Raw genomic sequence first — 19,373 nt, 5'->3', positions numbered from 1 at the left:
TAGTTCAGGACGCTCAGAAAAACAAAACTAAAGGCCCCGAAGGGGTCATTGGCAAATTTAAAGGAGGAAAGGCACCAAAACTACACAAGTTCTTCCAGAAAATAGAAGAGAAGGGAGCACTCTTGAACTCATCTTAGGAGCTCAGAATTGCCCTGACACCAAAATCAGATACAGTATAGGAAGAGAACAATTTCACACCAATATCATTCAGGAATAGAAAAAGCAAAAATCTTCAGCAAAGTATCAGCAAATAGAATTGAGAAACGTCTAAAAACAATATACTCCAACTTCATGCTCCAGCTTTACACTGGGAATATACTAGCAGTCCAGTATTCAAACAATGCTTGGAAAAAACGCAGCCAGACACCACTTCACACTCACCAGGATGGCCATAATCTTTTAAAAGAAAGAAAATGAGTGTGGGAGAGGATGTGGAGAAACTGGAACCCATGCTGATGTGAATCTAAACACAGCTAGGGGCGCCTGGGTGGCTCAGTGGGTTAAAGCCTCTGCCTTCAGCTCAGGTCATGATCCCGGGGTCCTGGGATCGAGCCCCGCGTCGGGCTCTTCGCTCAGTGGGGAGCCTGCTTCCTCCTCTCTCTCTGCCTGCCTCTCTGCCTACTTGTGATCTCTCTCTGTCAAATAAATAAATAAAGTCTTTAAAAAAAAAAAAAAAAAACACAGCTGGGGCTCCTGGGTGGGGCTCAGTCGTTAAGCCTCTGCCTTTGGCTCAGGTCATGATCCCAGGGTCCTGGGATGGAGCCCCGCGTCAGGCTCCCTGCTCAGCAGAAAGCCTGCTTCTCCCTCTCCCACTCCTCCTGCTTATGTTCCCTCTCTCTTTGTGTCCCTCTCTGTCAAATAAACAAAATCTTTTTAAAAAATAATATAAAATCCTTTAAAAAATAAGCAAAACTTAAAAAGATGCTTCACATCACTAGTCACAAGGGATATGCAAATTAAAGCTGTAACGAGATGCTACTTGCACCTGTCAGAATGGCTAGCATCTTTGGACTGACCACACCAAGCGTCCAGGTCTATATGAAGCAACTGGAATGCTCACATACTGGTAGCAAGAATGCCAGATAATGTGGTCACTCTGTGTTCCCCCCCAAAGTTAAACACACACGTACCATATACTTCCCATGCAACACTGCAGTCCCACTCCTAGGGATTTACCCTAGAGAAATTAAAAGTCATGTCCACACACTCCCTGTAAGGACACGGACTTTTCTTTCTTTTTTTTTTTTTTTTAAAGACTTTATTTACTTATTTGACAGAGAGAGAGAGTTCACAATTAGGCAGAGAGGCAGGGAGAGAGAGAGGGGGAAGCAGGCTCCCTGCTGAGCAGAGAGCCCAATATGGGGCTCAATCCCAGGACCCTGAGATCATGACCCGAGCCGAAGGCAGAGGCTTAACCCACTGAGCCACCCAGGTCCCCCGAGGACACAGACTTTTCTAAAAGCTCTGTTCATAATTGCCAAAATCTGGTAACAACCCAACTTCCCTTTCACAAGAAAACGGGCAGACTGTCCTGGGTGCGTGCAGGAACAGGGGTATATCTCAAAAGCACTGCGGTGAGTGGAAGAAGCCAGTCTCGAGAGAGCACAGACAGAGCGACTTCTCTTTATAGGACTTTCTAGAGAAGACGATAGGGATGGAAATCAACAGGGGCCAGGGATGAAGGTGAAGCAAGGATTTGACAGCGACAGGCAGCAGGAGGAAGTTTTTTGAGGATGATTGAACGGTTTTGCTTCCTAATTGTGGGGGTGGTTACATGAATCTAGATGTGTTAAAAACACAGACCTGGGGGCGCCTGGCTGGCTCATTCAGTAGAGCATGTGATTCTTTTAATCTCAGGGTCTTGAGTTCGAGTCCCACGTTAGGAGTAGTTTACTTAAGAAAAAAAAAAGAGGGGCGCCTGGGTGGCTCAGTGGGTTAAGCCTCTGCCTTCAGCTCGGGTCGTGATCTCGGGGTCCTGGGATCGAGTTCTGCGTTGGACTCTCTGCTCAGCGGGGAGCCTGCTTCCTCCATCTCTCTGCCTGCCTCTCTGCCTACTTGTGATCTCATGTGCTCTGTCAAATAAATAAATTAAAAAAAAAAAAAGAAAGAAAGAAACTACAGGGGCGCCTGGGTAGCTCGGTGGGTTAAGCCTCTGCCTTCGGCTCAAGTCATGATCCCAGGGTCCTGGGATCAAGCCCTGCACCGAGCATCTCTGCTAAGTGGGAAGCCTCCTTCTCCCTCTCTGCCTGCCTCTCTGCCTACTTGTGATCTCTCTCTCTGTCAAATAAATAAAATCTTTAAAAAAAAAAAACAAAAACTACATTGAGCTGTAAGCAGAAAAAGAAATCAATTTTACTCTACGTAAAGTTTTTAAATAATGGTTTTTAAAAATCTAACCAGAGCAGATGGCAAGTCAGGAGAAAATATCTGCAACATATAGAAAATATTTGCAAACAGTGTGACAAAGAATTCTATAATATATAAAGCGTTCCTACCAAAAAAGAGAGAGACTGTCAGGTTGGATTTTTTTTTTTATTTATATGCTGTTCACAAGACACAAACATGAAATATAATGATACAGTAGGTTAAAAGTAAAAGGATGGAAAAAGATATACCATCCAAACATTAATTTTTTTAAGCTGGCTTGGCTATATTTAGATTGAATTCCTTCGATTAATATCAAAGTAGTCTAGGGGCGCCTGGGTGGCTCAGTGGGTTAAGCCTCTGCCTTCGGCTCGGGTCATGATCTCAGGGTTCTGGGATCGAGCCCCGCATCAGGCTCTCTGCTCAGCAGGGAGCCTGCTTCTCCCTCTGCCTCTGTGATCTCTCTTCCTCTCAGTCTCTCTCAAATAAACAAAAATGTTAAAAAAAAAAAATTATATATATATATATATATATATATATATATATATATATATATATCAAAGTAGTCTAAAGAACTGTGAAAAAAAAAACCTGAAAACGATTAAGGATAAAGAGCATTTGCACAGTAATAAAACAGCCAACTAACCACCAGGTTATAACCCTCTAATCATGTGCGCCCCTACCGGCGCCTGGGAGGCACAGTTGGTTAAGCGACCGACTCCTGGTTTTGGCTCAAGTTGTGACCTCAGGGTCATGAGATCGAGCCCCACACCCAGCTCCGCACCCCAACACGGGCACTGGGCTCTGCTTCCCCACATCAGGCTCCACACTGAGCGCGGAGTCTGCTTACGGCTTCTCTCTCCCTCTCCCTCTGCGCCCCCCTTCACATAAATAAATCTTAGGGGAAAAAAAATGTGTATACACCTAAAAACGTTGTTTTGAAATACATGAAGTGAAAACTAGAACTGAAAGGAAAAATCGACATCACATCCACTTTCCAGCCGTGTAAAGCAGAAACTTTGAATGGGTCCTGCCACCTAGTCAAGGCCTCAGCCGACTGGGACCCCGGCCAGTCTCGTGACTGCAAACTCAGGAGAGACCTAGAGCCGGAACTATCTAGATAAGCCACCCTCGAATTCCAGGCCCTGACAAACTGGGAGAGAGAAATGTTTATTATTATTCTGAGCCACTAAACTCTAGAGTCATTTGTTACACAGCCACAGAGAGCTGACAGAGCCAGCACAAAACCTGTCTGGTTCTTTGGCTGGGACTTGAGCTGAGAACTTAAAGCCCCAAGCAAATCCTTTTCTTCCTGGTTTTCCTTACCCATTTGTTTCCACAGCACGTTGGGTTATCTAACTGGGTTATCTAATTCATTGGGTAATTAGATTATCTCGTCTCTTGCCGTCTCTCTCCTCCAGCAGATACCAGAATCCCATTTAAATTGGCAAGATGCTCTGAGTTCAAGGTCGAAAATCTAACCAAGTCCATTTCACAATCCCACCTGGGAAGGTCCGCTTCTCCTTCCTGCAGGCTTCCTTCTAACTTCTGACAATGGGAAGCACCAAAGGGACCCTGGAAAAAGGACCAAGAGGAGAAAGGACTTCCTTCCGGTCTTCCTGGGTTGTCTGTGTTTCTCCAATAACGGCAACCACTTGGCTTCTGCCCCCAACCACGTGCAGGATGCGCAGCCCAAGCTGCCCAGGGCTCTCTCTTCAGTGGTCCAGCGCCAGCTGCAGGACCCACCACCTCCACCGTAGTCTGGGTACCCATCAAGGGCATCCTTTCCGTAGGGTCCTGAACACCACTCAGAGCTCTTAGCCCTAGTAAATTACAAGTTTTGGTTTCCCTTATCATCACTGGCCCCTGATGGCTACAGTACTGGGTACCAGGAGAGGGGGCTGGAGTATTTGCTGGATACATTAATGAATAATATTTTATTCAAATACATTATTTGTGTAATTGAGGGGCACCTGGGTGGCTCAGTGGTTTAAGCCTCTGCCTTCGGCTCAGATCATGATCCCGGGGTCCTGGGATGGAGCCCCGCATCGGGCTCTCAGCTCGACAGGGAGCCTGCTTCTCACCCTCCCCCTCTCTGCTTACTTGTGATCTCTCTCTCTGTGTCAAATAAGTAAATAAAATCTTTTTTAAAAATAAATAATAATGTGTAATTGAACTTGCAAGATTTGGAGGACCCTCAGCTGCCATCTTGCCTTCAGGCTGGAGAGCTGAATTACTCATTCAGTAATTACATCATTCAACATTCACTCTCTGCCTTCCTTAACCTCTTGGCCACTCCTTCAAACAATCCATCAACCCCTTTCTGCTTCCACTTCTTAGGACTGTACATGGAAATGAGGCTCAGACTTCACCGCCCTCTGTGTGAGTAAGAAATTCAACAGTTTTGGAGTTAATTAAATTTTTGCAGGTAAGGCAAGGAAAAAAGTGCCAATGACCCTTTCCTGACTGAAAAAAAGAATCTTATTTCTATTTCTTAAATACACCAAAAGTATACAGGCATGAAATTAACCATCATTACAAGGGCAACGAGTTATTAAATAACTAGAACGCCGGCTTTTGGGGGTTACTGAATAGAGTGCACAGAATACAGCAAAAAACCCTGAAGTCTGCTTGTCTTATAAGACTCATTTGAGGGTGCGCCTGGGTGGCTCAGTGGGTTAAGCCTCTGCCTTTGGCTCAGGTCATGATCCCAGGGTCCTGGGATCGAGCCCCGCATCAGGCTCTCTGCTCAGCAGGGAGCCTGCTTCCCTTCCTCTCTCTCTGCCTGCCTCTCTGCCTGCTTGTGATCTCTGTCAAATAAATAAATAAATAATATTTAAAAAAAAAAAAAAAAAGACTCATTTGAGGGGTGCCTGGGCAGCTCAGTCATTAAGCATCTGCCTTGGGCTCAGGTCATGATCCCAGCAACCTGGGATGGATGGCCCCGCATCGGGCCCCCAAATCTGCAGGAAGCCGGCTTCTCCCTCTCCCACTCCCTCTGCTTGTGTTCCTTCTCTCGCTGTATCTCTCTGTCAAATAAATAAATAAAATCTTAAAAAAAAAAAAGAATCAAATAAATAAATAAAATCTTTAAAAAAAAAGACTCATTCGAACACATTATACAGAATCATACATTCGCATACTCTCACGGCCAGGCAGTAGTGCAGAAATGATACTTCTGTGAATACTCTCAATTTACCACTCTATCAGAAAACACTTCATAATACTCAGGGTCTGCATTTGTGCAGCTGAAAGACAACGGCACATATTTTATACTAAGATTTTGTTTTAGGATTTTTTATTTTGAAGATTCGATTCAAGAGAAAGAGAGAGAATGAGCAGGGTAGGAAGCAGGCTCCCTGCTCAGCAGGGAGCCCAATGCGGGGCTTGATCCTGGGAACTCCACGACCATGACCTGAGCCGAAGCCAGTCACTTAACCAACTGAGCCACCTAGGAGCCCTGAAGTCTTTTTTTTTTTTTTAATATTTTATTTATTTGAGAGAGAGAGACAGAGACAGAGGTAGAGAGCACAAGCAGGGGAGGGGCAGAGGGAGAAGGAGAAGCAGATCCCTCACTGAGTGCAGAGCCCAACGTGGGGCTCGATTCCAGGACCCTGATATCATGACCTGAGCCAAAGCCAGACTAAGCCACTCAGGTGCCCCCGAAGACAATCTTTTAAATGGACAAAACTCAGGGCGCCTGGGTGGCTCAGTGGGTTAAAGCCTCTGCCTGCAGCTCAGGTCATGGTCCCAGGGTCCTAGGATCAAGCCCTGCATCAGGCTCTCTGCTCAGCGGGGAGCCTGCTTCCCCCCCCCCCCAACCCCCCGTCTGCCTCTCTGCCTGCTTGTGATCTCTCTCTGTCAAATAAATAAATAAAATCTTAAAAAAAAAAAAAAAAAAAGAAGGCGTCGTGGCCATGATTACTTCAAAACGCCACTGCATTCAGATAATCTGACATATCATGCTTTAGCAATTACGGAAGTGTGATTTTTGACACACGGCAATTTTGTAAAAGTTAGGCAAATCTAAAATGCTAAAAGATGGGAACAACTGTTCCTCTGTGGAAGCTTAGAGTGCAGTGAAGTGTAAGTAATGGTTTTCAAGAAACATAATCAGCCTGTGATACAGCATTCTACATCGGAGAGACTTTTTGGAAGCACAAATCTAAAGAGGGCAATTCCTTCTCCAAATGACAAAATTTTGCCAAATGCATACGATCCTTGTTTTTGGTTCTTTGTAATACAGTAAAACTAGGTTGCAGTTGTTGGAATCCTGTATCACTTCAGTGATCGTTTCGACTACAAAAACAACCGTTTAAGTGTAAAATCAAATCAGTCTTTCCAGCAGTTTATCGAAGAGCCGGTTGTTTTATATAAATTACTATGGTTTTTAAATGTATGCAATTTCCTTCTTTCAGATTTCATCACACCTTGTTAACTGCTGAGCTTACAGAGCCCGGCAGTTCCGTAGCTATAAAATGTGCTGATTCCTGCCCAGGTTGGCCCAAACCACTCATAAAAGGCTTTAAACTGGGGCGCCTGGGTGGCTCAGTGGGTTAAGCCGCTGCCTTCGGCTCAGGTCATGATCCCAGGGTCCTGGGATCGAGCCCCGCATCGGGCTCTCTGCTCAGCGGGAAGCCTGCTTCCTCCTCTCTCTGCCTGCCTCTCTGCCTACTTAATGATCTCGCTCTCTGTCAAGTAAATAAATAAAATCTTAAAAAAAAAAAGGCTTTATTTAAACTTTTACTTTAATAACCTCAAACTTGCCAATAACAAATTAACTTTTTCAAATCTTGGTAAGACTTCCATAAATAGGGGAACCCTCAAAATACAGATGATCACGTATGTAATTTTTTTTTTGAATCAACATAATCTATTCCAATTCAGATATCATTGGCTTGGGCGCCTGGGTGGCTCAGTGGCTTAAGCGACTGTCTTTAGCTCAGGTCATGATCCTGGAGTCCCGGGATCGAGTCCTGCTTCGGGCTCCCTGGTCAGCAAGGACTCCGGGTCTCCCTCTGACCTTCTCCCCTCTCATGCTTTCTCTCTCTCTCTCATTCCTCTCTCACATAAATAAATAAAATCTTTTTAAAAAAACTATATTTATTAAAGTTTTTCAGTACTCTATCAGGTTAAAGCAGTTCCCTTCTATTTATTATTTCCTGGGAGTTCATAGCATGAATAGATTTCAAAAAGTGTGGGACATTTCTTGTTTCATGTATTGAGGTGCTCAGGTAGTGTTTCTTTTTTAAAAGTTTAGTTTTGGGGTGCCTGGGTGGCTCAGTGGGTTAAAGCCTCTGCCTTCAGCTCAGGTCATGATCCCAGGGTCCTGGGATCGAGCCCCGCATCAGGCTCTCTGCTCAGCAGGGAGCCTGCTTCCTCCTCTCTCTCTGCCCGCCTCTCTGCCTACTTGTGATCTCTGTCTACCAAATAAATAAATAAAATATTTTTAAAAATTTTAGTTTTTAATTTTATGTGTAAGCAATCCCTACCCCTAACGTGGGGCTCCAACTCACTACCCCGAGACCAGGAGTGGCTTGCTCCACCCACTGAGCCAGCCAGGGCCCCCTGGTGTTTTTTTTTTAACTGACGATGTGATGAATTAGATTAGTATTTTTTCAATGTTAAAAGCCTTGCATTCTTTAAAAAAAAAAAAAAAACTTGCATTCTTGGAACAGCCTAGTTTTGCTCTAACGTACTCATTTTTATGCATGTAGTTGGATTCTGTTGGTGGAGATTTTTTTTACTATGCCCATAATTCAGAAGAAGATGGTCCTCTGCCTTTGTCCTGTGGTCTTTGCTTTGTTTTGCATTGAGCTTATACTGACCTCATAGAATCCGTGTGTACAGTTCCTTTTCCTTTTATCTTTCTATTTTCTGGAAGCATTTGTATTACACTTCTGTGTAATACCTCCAACGTTTAACAGAAGTCATCCCTAAAGCTGTTGTGTTGTCATTTTCGGAAGACTTAAAATACCGTTCGAGAACAAGGCAGTGAACTAGAAACAATTCCTCCCTTTAAAGTGTATTTTCGGGGCGCCTGGGTGGCTCAGTGGGTTAAAGCCTCTGCCTTCAGCTCAGGTCGTGATCTCAGGGTCCTGGGATCGAGCCCCACATCGGGCTCTCTGCTCAGCAGGGAGCCTGCTTCTCCCTCTCTCTCTGCCCGCCTCTCTGACTACTCGTGATCTCTCTCTCTGTCAAATAAATAAATAAAATCTTTTAAAAAAAAGTGTATTTTCATCTCCCACTGAATAGCACAGATGGGGGGGGGCTGGCATGGGGGACCTGGGTGGCTCAGTCAGTTAAGCACCTGACTCGGTTTCAGCTCAGGTCACGATCCCCAGGTTCTAGGATTAAGCCCGCATGGGGCTCCGTGCTCAGTGTAGAGCCTGCTTCAAATTCTCCCTCCTTCTCCTTCTCCCTATGCCCCTCCCTCTGCTCACACACACACACACACACACTCTCTCTGTGTCAAAATAAATAAATAAAAATCTAAAAGAAAAAAAAGGGGGGGGAGGAAAGGAAGGGACCACCAATGGGCAGAGTCAACAGCTCTAGTGGAATGAGCCCAGAGGACCACAGCCCAGTAAAGGAGGAACCCTTAACCCGGATTCCGCACAGGAAATAACCTAAAAGAAACCTAAAACGAGTATAGATGAATGAGGGAGGTGGTCCTACAGAGAGAGCGGCAAAGACAGAGACAGGAGAGAACAGGACTCATCCTCCGAAGCAGGGATCGTTCTGTCCAGTGGGAAGAGAGGAGACGAGACGGACGTCTGCATCCTAAGAAACTTGGCGCCGAGCCTGGATATGGAACCGAGCTTGCCGAGAGCCACGAGGGGCCCTGAACCGAAGGGTTTTAAGCAGGACGATGACATAAGCAAATGTGCCAGTTACTAAAACCACTCTGCCTACGAAGTGGGGAATGTGTTGGAAGCTGGCAAAGAGTGAAATTTCAGGCAGGGAGATCAGGTAGGAGACTCTGATAATAATCCATGAGAACCGCCGTGGTAACCTAAGCCAAGACGGTGGCAGGAGGCAGCAGGATAAAGAGAAATGTATCCTACCTTCTTTTAACTTGTCGTTGCTGCGTTAACTTAGTCAAATATAACATATAATTTATCATTAAAGGTGCATCCTGAGTTAAAAGAAAACACACATGGGGCACCTGGCTGGCTCAGTGAGAAGAGCACGCGGACTCTTGATCTTGGGGTCGTGAGTTCGAGCCCCACATTGGGTGTAAAGATTACTAAAGAAAAACATAAACTTAAAGACAAAAAAATGCAATGAAATACTAAATAAATAAATAACATCTTTTAAAAAAAATTAAACTCTTAGGGCATCTGGGTGGCTCAGTCAATTAAGCGTCTGTCTTGCAGTTCTGAAAAACCAAAATCAGTATCTTTTCTTTTTATATTCTCTGCGTGATGAGTGACACTCCTACTTCCTTTCATTCTTTAAACACGTGTTCCTCTAGTTCTTTAAACATAGTTGTAAAGCAGACTTAAAATCTTTGTCTACTAAGTCCAGCATCTGGGCCCTCTCCGACGGTTCCTGGCTTTTCTCCTGGGTTCGGGCTACTCTCCTGTTTCTCTGTGTGTCCCGCACACCAGAGTCCGTGTATCAGCCCTGCCGTGTGTTAGCTGTGTGACCTAGAGCAAGTTACTTTACCTCTCTGAGCCTCGTTTTTCCCAAATGCGAGCTAGAATGTCCTCTGTGGGACAGATTCAATGAGATCTGTCTCGGGGCGCCTGGGTGGCTCAGTCAGTTGAGCGTGTGACTCTGGATTATATGCTGGAGCCTTCCGTATTCCCCTGTGGCTATTTTGTGCCCTAGATCTCCTTCTCAAAATTGCGGCAAGTCACTCGCTTGCCCCAAACGGCGCTGAAGCCTTAGGCGGCCATGACATTGGCCCTCCCCCATTTGCTTGCCACTAATTGATATTATTTTCAACACTGCCTCTCACCATGAGTTGTTTCTGCAGAGCTCCAAATCAGGTCAGCCCCTCCAGCGGAAGTGAGGCTGCCAGTTTCCATGGCCACCATGTCCTGGCCTTTGGGGGCGGGGGGTGAGAAACGGGAGTCACCTGGAGATAAAAAGTCACAGATGCCACCGTTATTAATGAGACTCTCGAGTTTTTGTCGAATAAATGCCTTCCAAATTGCTGTCTGCCTTTGTTAACTTCCAGGGTCCCGAAATGATTGTTTTTGATAATTTTGCCAGTTTTTCCCATTGCTTTTTTGAGCCAAGACCTTCACCAGGGTCTTGCCTGGGTCACTTGCCCTCCTTGTCCCCTCATTCCTCTCTTATGATACTCCAAACAGAAGTTTCTTCTTCCTCAAGTACACAGTTAATTCTTTCAGAAAGGATCTGTGGGAGAGAAAATCTTTTTTTATACATTTTGTTCTTCTGCATATTTCTACTGCAGAAATCTACACGCACCATCTTTCACCGTGTTCAGGATTCACAGTGTTTCCTCGTATCTCGAGAAATCAGGACCCAACAGTTGCAGAAAACTCTTTAGTCATTCAATCTTCAGATGTTACCTCTGCCTCGTTCTGCGAATCATACTCTTTCTGGAAATTCTATTAGACGCTGAATATTCTGATCCCGTTGTCTGCGTCTCCTAACGTCTTTTTCATATTTCTTTCATCATTTCAGCTCTCTACAGTCCTTGAAATCTTCTCACAGCTCACCCATCCTCTCTTCTGCAGGATGTGATCTGTGATCTGCTTCAACTACTACACTTTTCATTGTTAGAAACTCTGGTTCTTTGTCAAATCGGGGGGGCATTTATGGTGTTTGTTTTCTTAGGGTTTGGGTTTCCTATTGATGTCTCTAATCATAATCAACATATTGAATTTTATGCTCCCTTTCCTGTTGTTGTATAATCTCAAGATTGGGGAGGGGGGGCTCTGATTGTCCTAATTGTTGTTCCTCTGAGTCTCACATGTGGAAAATTATCCCCTCAACGCTCTGACATTTATTTTTTTAATTTTTTATTTAAAGTCAATTAATTAACATATAGTGTATCATTTGTTTTGGAGGTAGAGATCAGTGACTCAAGACCTCCTCAGGGCCCATCCCTCCACCCACCTCCCCTTCCACAACCCTCGGTTTGTTTTCTAGAGCTAAGAGTCTCTTAAAATTTTCTCCCTCTCCGATTTCCTATTTTTTTTAATCTTTTTTTTAAATTTTTTAAAAGATTTTACTTATTTATTTGACAGACAGAGATCACAAGCAGGCAGAAAGGCAGGCAGAGAGAGAGGAGGAAGCAGGCTCCCCGCGGAGCAGAGAGCCTGATGTGGGGCTCGATCCCAGGACCCCGAGATCATGACCTGAGCTGAAGGCAGAGGCTTTAATCCACTGAGCCACCCAGGTGCCCTTGATTTCGTATTATTTTGACGCTCAACCAACTGAACCACCCAGGAGCCCCTACAATTTCCATTTTAAGTGGGTCCAGGCTGCCATAGCAAAAAAAAAAACCATACTTATGTACATGTGTGTTTATGTATGTGATGCATGTATCTATCTCTACACACACACACACACACAAATGGGCATCCTGTATTTTTTTCCTAGCAACCCTAGTGCAGGGTCTCCTCTTGGGGCTCTTCTGATTATAGACCTTCACAGACACCTAAGGCAATTATCAAAATTATCAACCCACTGGCTTTCGTCTACCTTGTTTAGTCCCCTCTTTGTTCCTAGACTCCTGGGATTTCTCTGTCCTGGGAGCTCAGTTGTGCATTTAAAATAAAATTTTCAAAATTTCATGAAACCTTTCAAAGAGTTTCACTAGCAGAGTTCTCTGGTTATCTGAGCCTGCCAAATCAAGAGACATATGGGGAGGATTTTCGGGAGAACAAGCTTCGTAGCCCCTCTTGGCCTGCCAAAATTCTGATACAGCCTGCTAGGGAATATGCCAAAATCTGGGGGGAGCTGGAGCCAGAAATAGGGTGGAGGTGGGGATCGTTCCTGTGTAATTTGAAAGCAACACACAAGATTCTGGATTCAATTCCCAGCGTCTTAGATCTTTGTATCCCCAACGCCCAGTGCAGTTTACTGGCCCACAGGAGATACTGGATGAGTGTGTGTTGAATGAATGAATGCCCGACACTTGGGCCGACACCTTGCGGCCAGCATAAGGCCCATGGTACAGGTCTGATCTGATACACCATCAAACCAGGTAGTACCTGACTGCCCAGCACATAGTAACTGCTAAGTAAAAGGCCATTTTCCCTTCCCCTAAAACAGGAAGAAGCGGCTCCCCACAGCCCCATGGGCTGGGCAGGCTCAGGCCAGACGAATCCCAGGGTGCGGACAGCCTGCATTCCAGCCTTGGTCCCCGGCTCTGACCATCTTGACGGACGGAGCTCAAGTGGCAATCATGCAGGTTGGCCTAGATTCCATTCTGTGGATTTGGACCAGCAAGTGCCTGATGAATGGGTCAGTCTGCCTGGAGGACAGGAGGCCCAGGTGGTGCCCCAGGGACCTCTATTAGGCCCCACCTGTTTATCTGTTGAGGGTGTGGCACAGATTGAGAAGGATTAGGAACACCTTGAATGACTGTCAGAAGGCCATGGCCTCTTCTGCGCCTTAAAGACCTGGCTGTCCTTCTCCACGCCCTCCCGCCTCCCCCATCCTGTCCCTAGCTGCTCAGACTCTTTCCGGATCCTCATACTCTCCCTGAAGGCTCCTCCTCTGGGAGGGCCGCCCTCCCCAGGGCCTCAGGCTCACTCTCCAGGTCTCCTGCCAGGACACCACTTCCCGTTCCTGACCTCCTCCTGTGATTCCGCCTCCGGAGTATCCTCCCCGCCCATCCGTGGCCCACGCAGACACGCAGACACGTGGACTCCACCCTCCCCTTCCCGAATCTGCTTAGTCACCAAGTCTCCTGGCTGGAGGCCACCTCGAGATACCTCTGCCATTAGGCCTCCCCATCACCACCTGAGGTCGGCCCCAGCACCCCCCTCCCCCGGACTGTCACACCTCACTCCCCCAGGGATGGTGGCCCCAGAACCTGACCACGGCTTCAATCTGGCTTTGTCTGCTTCCAATAGGGTTTTGCTTTTATTTTTTTTTTTAAGATTTTATTCATTTATTTGACACAGATCACAGAGATGCAGGCAGAGAGAGGGGGGTGAAGCAGGCTCCCTGCTGAGCAGAGAGCCCGATGCAGGGCTCAATCCCAGGACCCTGAGATCATGACCTGGGCTGAAGGCAGAGGCTTAACCCACTGAGCCACCCAAGTGCCCCTTGTTTCTGCTTTTAAATGAGCCGCTACAAACTAGACGATTCTCATACAAAGAAAGAATCCCAGATGCTCTCGAGAAGTTCTCTGGACCCACGTGCATTTTGCCCCCTTGGAGGGACGATCGGCGCTCCCCAAGGGGCAGCTGTTCCCTACAAAGGGGACTCCTATCTCCCCTGATGGTCCCAGACCCCACCCAGGCTTCTTGGCCCCTCAAGGCACTTGAGACCAAGGCTCCCTTCTCCAGCCCATCAACACCCTCACTGCTTCCACTGACATGCCCGGCCGTGCCACGGCTTCCAGGCCTGCAGACAAAATCAGCCTCCTTAACCTGGCACTCAAGGCCCGTCCTCATTCCACCCAGGCCCCCTCTCTGGCCTCACCCCAGTACTTCTGAAACCTTCCAGATCCCAGAAATCCCAAGGCCTCCCCGTTGTCCCTGAGCCATTTTGGTTATCAACTGGGCTTTTGGTTCTCCTTAGTTTACAAACGACTGTATGCCACAGGGAATACACTCAGGGTACTGGAACGCTGTCTCGGGCTCCCTGCTCAGTGGGGAGCCCGCCGCTCCTCCTGCTGTGCTCTCCGTCCAATAAATAAATAAAATCTTCAAAACACACACACAAAAAAACAAAAAACCATAACTCTGGGGCACCTGGCTGGCTCAGTCTGTAGAGCATGTGACTCTTGATCTTGGGGTTGTGAGTTTAAGCCCCATGTTGGGTGTGGAGATTACTTTAAAAAAAATAAAATAGGGCGCCTGGGTGGCTCAGTGGGTTAAGCCGCTGCCTTCGGCTCAGGTCATGATCTCAGGGTCCTGGGATCGAGGCCCGCATCGGGCTCTCTGCTCAGCAGGAGCCTGCTTCCCTCTCTCTCTCTCTCTCTCTGCCTGCCTCTCCGTCTACTTGTGATCTCTCTCTGTCAAATAAATAAATAAAATCTTAAAAAATAAAATAAAATAAAATAAAATAAAATCTTGGGGCACCTGGGTGGCTCCGTGGGTTAAAGCCTCTGCCTGGGCGCCTGGGTTGCTCAATAGTTAAGCATCTGCCTTCAGTTCAGGTCATGATCCCAGGGTCCTGAGATGGAGCCCCGCATCAGGCTCTCTGCTCAGCCAGGGAGCGTGCTCCCCCCACCCCGCCCCGCCTGCCTCTCTGCCTACTTGTGGGCTCTATCTGTTAAATAAATAAATAAAATCTTTAAAAAAGCAAAACTACAATCCCATTATCAGACTTGAGGGAATTAACGGTAACTCCCAGTATTATCTGGTATCTAGTCCCTAGTTAAAAAGTTTCCCCAGTTGTCTCAGAAAAGTATTTTATGGCTGTTTTGTCTTGTGGGTCATATAAGGAACCGGTCAAAGCTCTGGGGCTACTTTGCCTGCTGGGTCTTTCCATTCTCTATTACTCTGAAACATGGCCCCCACCAATCCTTTTCTCCCTTTTTCTAAAGATTTTATTTATTTATTTGTCAGACAGAGAGAGAGGGAGAGCACAAGCAGGGGGAAGAGCAGGCTCTCCACTGGGCAAGAAGCCCGATGCGGGACTCCATCCCAGGACCCTGGGATCATGACCTGAACGGAAGGCAGATGCTTAACTACTAAGCAACCCAGGCGCCCCCCCCCCCCAGTATTCTTGATTCCTATTCCATCTCTGTTGGAATACCTCCAGTGACGGGGATCTCACTACCTCACATGGCAGCACCTCCACTGTCAGATAGCTGTGGTCACTGTCCAGTCGTTAAGACCCTCTTGTATCTTTCGGCTATTTCCCAAGTCCGGTCCTCTCAGCATACCCCTCTCTGCAGCCAGGGGAGCTTCCCCTCTCCTGGCTGAAAGTCCCCAGGTCTTGCTCCTTTTACATAGAGGACGAGGTCTCCAGACCTCTCACCGCACTGGGAATGAGCAGCATTTTATTTCTCTACCTCTAACACTGGCACTGCTCACGGCTGATATAGCTCTCTGCCCAGAAGCACGCACTTGCCTTGACTTGGCCTTCATTTAGTCCAGCTTTTGTGGTTTCTAGCGATGGAAACCAACTCAGACTGGCCTCAGAAAAACGGAGCAAAGCACAAATCAAATCCAGTGGCTCACCAAGCCGTTCCCGCAGAGCAACCCCAGCAAGGGAGGGTTTGCCTCCCTGCAAACGGGCATCGGTCACAAGGAATGCGACTGATTGACCTGCTGGCTCGCATGCACACCATTCGGACGGATCGCTGTCCCCAGGTAGCTGGGTACCATGCCTGCCCAGGCGTGGATCCCATGTCCTCGCTGACAGGGGATGGATGGGCGCGGGCATGAGAAACCACAATGCTGGCAGAGCAGCGACTGTGGACATCTGCTGACCTTACCTTAACAACAGGTGGCATTTGCCTTCCCCCCTCGCAGAACGACTCTCCAGGTGCACGCAAATTCCACATCAGCTCAGTCTAGAGCCATGCGTCGTGCAATGCTACCAGGTTTTTAGAAAACTCATTTCTTCAGCACGCATGAGAGGCCCACCCATTGCCTGCGCTCTGGGGGGTGGATGGGATAGAAATGAACCCCATGGGGCCCTTAGTCTGGACGACCCACAGCAGTCGGGGAGGCGGACATGCCGAGAGACCGTGATGATTTGGAATCAGGGCTGTGAGGGGGTTTCCCTGGAGGAGGCAGCATATGCACGCAGCATAGAAAAGGGGTAGGTGGATATCTGGTGGGCACGTGGGAGCAACAAGGACAGAGAGGGAGGAGCACTCTGGGAAGCGGGAACAGCATAGGCAAAGGCACAGAGGTGAGCAAGGACTTGGGAGTGTCCAGCACCAGAGGAGGACTTAGTATGGGGGACAGGCTGGGGATGGGGCTGCTCGGGAAGGCAGGACCCTATGGCGACTTCCAACCAGCATGGTGACACCTGTGGCCCCAGGATCGCCAAGCTCCCTCACTTCTACAACACAACTGGCCATCCAGCACCTGGGCCAGGGGACTCAGGAAGCCCAGTGTCTCCCCCCGCCAAGGGCCGCTGAGGTCTCCGGGGAGGGCTTCCACTTAGTAAGAATAGCACCTCAGATAAACCTCTTTGGCGGCGACAAGGTCACTACACCGAGATCCAGGGAGGGGCTCCACCCTGACCTCATCCCTCATCACCCCTCACCTGACTTGCTGCTTCAGTCTCCCCGTGGAACCTCACCATTGTCCCGTACCCCTCAGGACCCCGCCCTTTAATGGCCTGCCACCTCTCCCTTCCCTCTGGCCTCCACTCTGTGCTAGAAAAACAAATTTAGGATAAAAACCACGTTTGGCGGTGCTCCGAGCGGGGCAGCTTTTGCACGAGCCTGCCCAATTCTGCGTGTACCATCCCTCTGCTTGCTCTTCTCTGAGCCGGTCCCAAGAGGAACAAAAGCAAAATTCACCCCCATGCCCCTGGATATGGAAACGGTCCGCCTTTCAAGTAATCGTCCAACACCTACTTGCTGAGGAGCGGACGGTGTTCCCTGCACGGCCTTTTCCACTCGGTTCTCCATTGGGTCAACGCTGCACGGCTGTTGGAGGGACTCGGCGAGAGCATCAGTGTCCTTCCCTGGCCTGGCGCCCAGAAACATGCTGCCCTTGAATCGAAATCTTCTTTGATCGGACAGTCAGAATATTCTTGGGAAGGCGAAGTTGGCACTTGATTTCCAAGCTGAGGGCTTCTGTGGGGCTCCCCCTCTCCCACCTGCCTCCCCTGGGTCCTTGCCTTCCCCAGGGAGCTGGGTCTCCCTGACACCTTGCTAAGGGAGTCGCATTTCCAAAGGTAGGCCAGAGGAGGTGGGAGCATCCCAGCAGGAAACACCTGCACTGAGCCATGTCACTTCTGTGCAGGGAGGTGGTAGGAAAGGAAGCTACTGTCTGTGATGCCCGGGGACCAGGCTCCAGCTCCCACCTTGTGCCTTTGATTTCGAAGCTTGGGGCGGGATGTACTGTGGTCCATTCTTCTGTTAGGGGCTCACAGACCCCCATTAAGGCTCCATTATTCTCACTTTTACTGCCTTGCAGCCTTGTCTGCAGATGGCCGTGGTTTGCCCAGGCATAAGTGCCTTCCTGCGCCCAGAGAGCCTGCAGAGAATGGACAAGGTCAGCCCCGGCCTGCAGGCACTCGCTGTCCATCGACGGGTCAAAAGAAATCCCGAGGGGCGCCTGGATGGCTCAGTGGGTTAAAGCCTCTGCCTTCAGCTCAGGTCACGATCCCAGGGTCCTGGGATGGAGCCCACATCGGGCTCCCTGCTCAGCGGCAAGCCTGCTTCTTCCTGTCCCTCTGCTGCTCCCCCTCCTCGTGCTCTCTCTCAAAAAAATATATCTTAAAAAAGAAAAGAATGAAAATGCGCCCATTGAGAAAGTCGGGGGGGGCGGGTGGTGACAGAGGGACACATAGGAAGGAGGAATGGCACCCAGACACCCAGGCTGGGGAAAGCAGGATGTGTCTATGGGATACTGAGCCGTGTAAGGCTGTCACTGAGGTCCTCTGGGGAGCTCAAGCCCTTTGGGTGGGCAGCCCTGGCAGGGGAGGAGCCCTCCAGGGAAAGCCTGAGGGTCAGAAAGGGCTTAGGACAGAAGGGGGGCGGGGTATGGTGAAGAAAACAAGCCAAGGCTTCAAGGGACAAAAGGGTCCCCACTGGGGTCCTGACTGTCACTTAAGGAAACCGCCCTCAACAGATAAACAGGTGGGGCCTAATACAGACCCCTGGTGCACCCCCTCGGGCCTGTCCTCCAGGCAGACAGGCCCATTCATCAGCACTTGCTGGTCCAAATCCACAGAATGGAATCTAGGCCAACCCGCACCATTGCCACTTGAGCTCCGTCAAGATGGTCAGAGCCGGGGACCAAGGCTGGAATGCAGGCTGTGCACACCCTGGGATTCGTCTGGCCTGAGCCTGCCCAGCCCCTGGGCCCGTGGGGAGCACCTCTTTCCTTCCTAAGACCAAGCTGCCCAGTACGGGAGCCACTAGCTACCTGTCACTACTTAGACTTCAGTGTCCATTAATGAAAATTAAATACCAGTTCCACAGCCACAGTAGGCGGACACAGCCACACGTGCTCAGTGAAGACGCCCTCAGGTGTTTCTGATTTTGCATACCAAAGCGACCTGGAATTTTTCTCATTACCGACTCCTTGAAATGGTCAATGAGACAGAAACTATTTCAAATGCACAGCTGCGATGGCACAAAAGAAAGAGAAATCCCCAGATGCCAGAAACGAGAGGGCCCTGTCCCCAGCAGCTGATAGTTAATGAGCTCATCCTGCTTCTGCCCTGCGCTGAGAAAAGGGTGGGCGGCAGGGGCTTGGCCATAGAGCCCAGGTGGGGATAGGAGACAGCCCTGGGACACACCCAAGGCCAGAGGGGGTCCTGAGACCTCTGAGAAGTGAACAGGGGACCTTGAGAAAATGTGCCCATCTACAGGGAGGTGACAAGCACGCTTTGTCTGTTTCAGCCCGAGAATCCAAAACTCCCAGCCCAGCATCATGTGGTTTGAGATGTCAATGTACCAGAGTCAGACGGTCCAGAAAGTCCCAGGCTAAAAACACTGACATAAATACTGGGCCTAATCTGGTGATACTCCCGGGGCATAAGCGAAGGAAGCCATGCTCCATTCTCTCCAGGCCACGACACATTTTATTGGAGGCAAGGATCATTAAGAACCAGTTAACCGGGGTGCCTGGGTGGCTCAGTGGGTTAAGCCTCTGCCTTCGGCTCAGGTCATGATCCCAGGGTCCTGGGATCGAGCCCCGCATCGGGCTCTC

The sequence above is a fragment of the Lutra lutra genome, chromosome 18 (genome assembly GCF_902655055.1).
Source record: "Lutra lutra chromosome 18, mLutLut1.2, whole genome shotgun sequence".
NCBI classification, from domain to species: domain Eukaryota; kingdom Metazoa; phylum Chordata; class Mammalia; order Carnivora; family Mustelidae; genus Lutra; species Lutra lutra.
Note: the sequence above shows the minus strand (reverse complement) of the source record.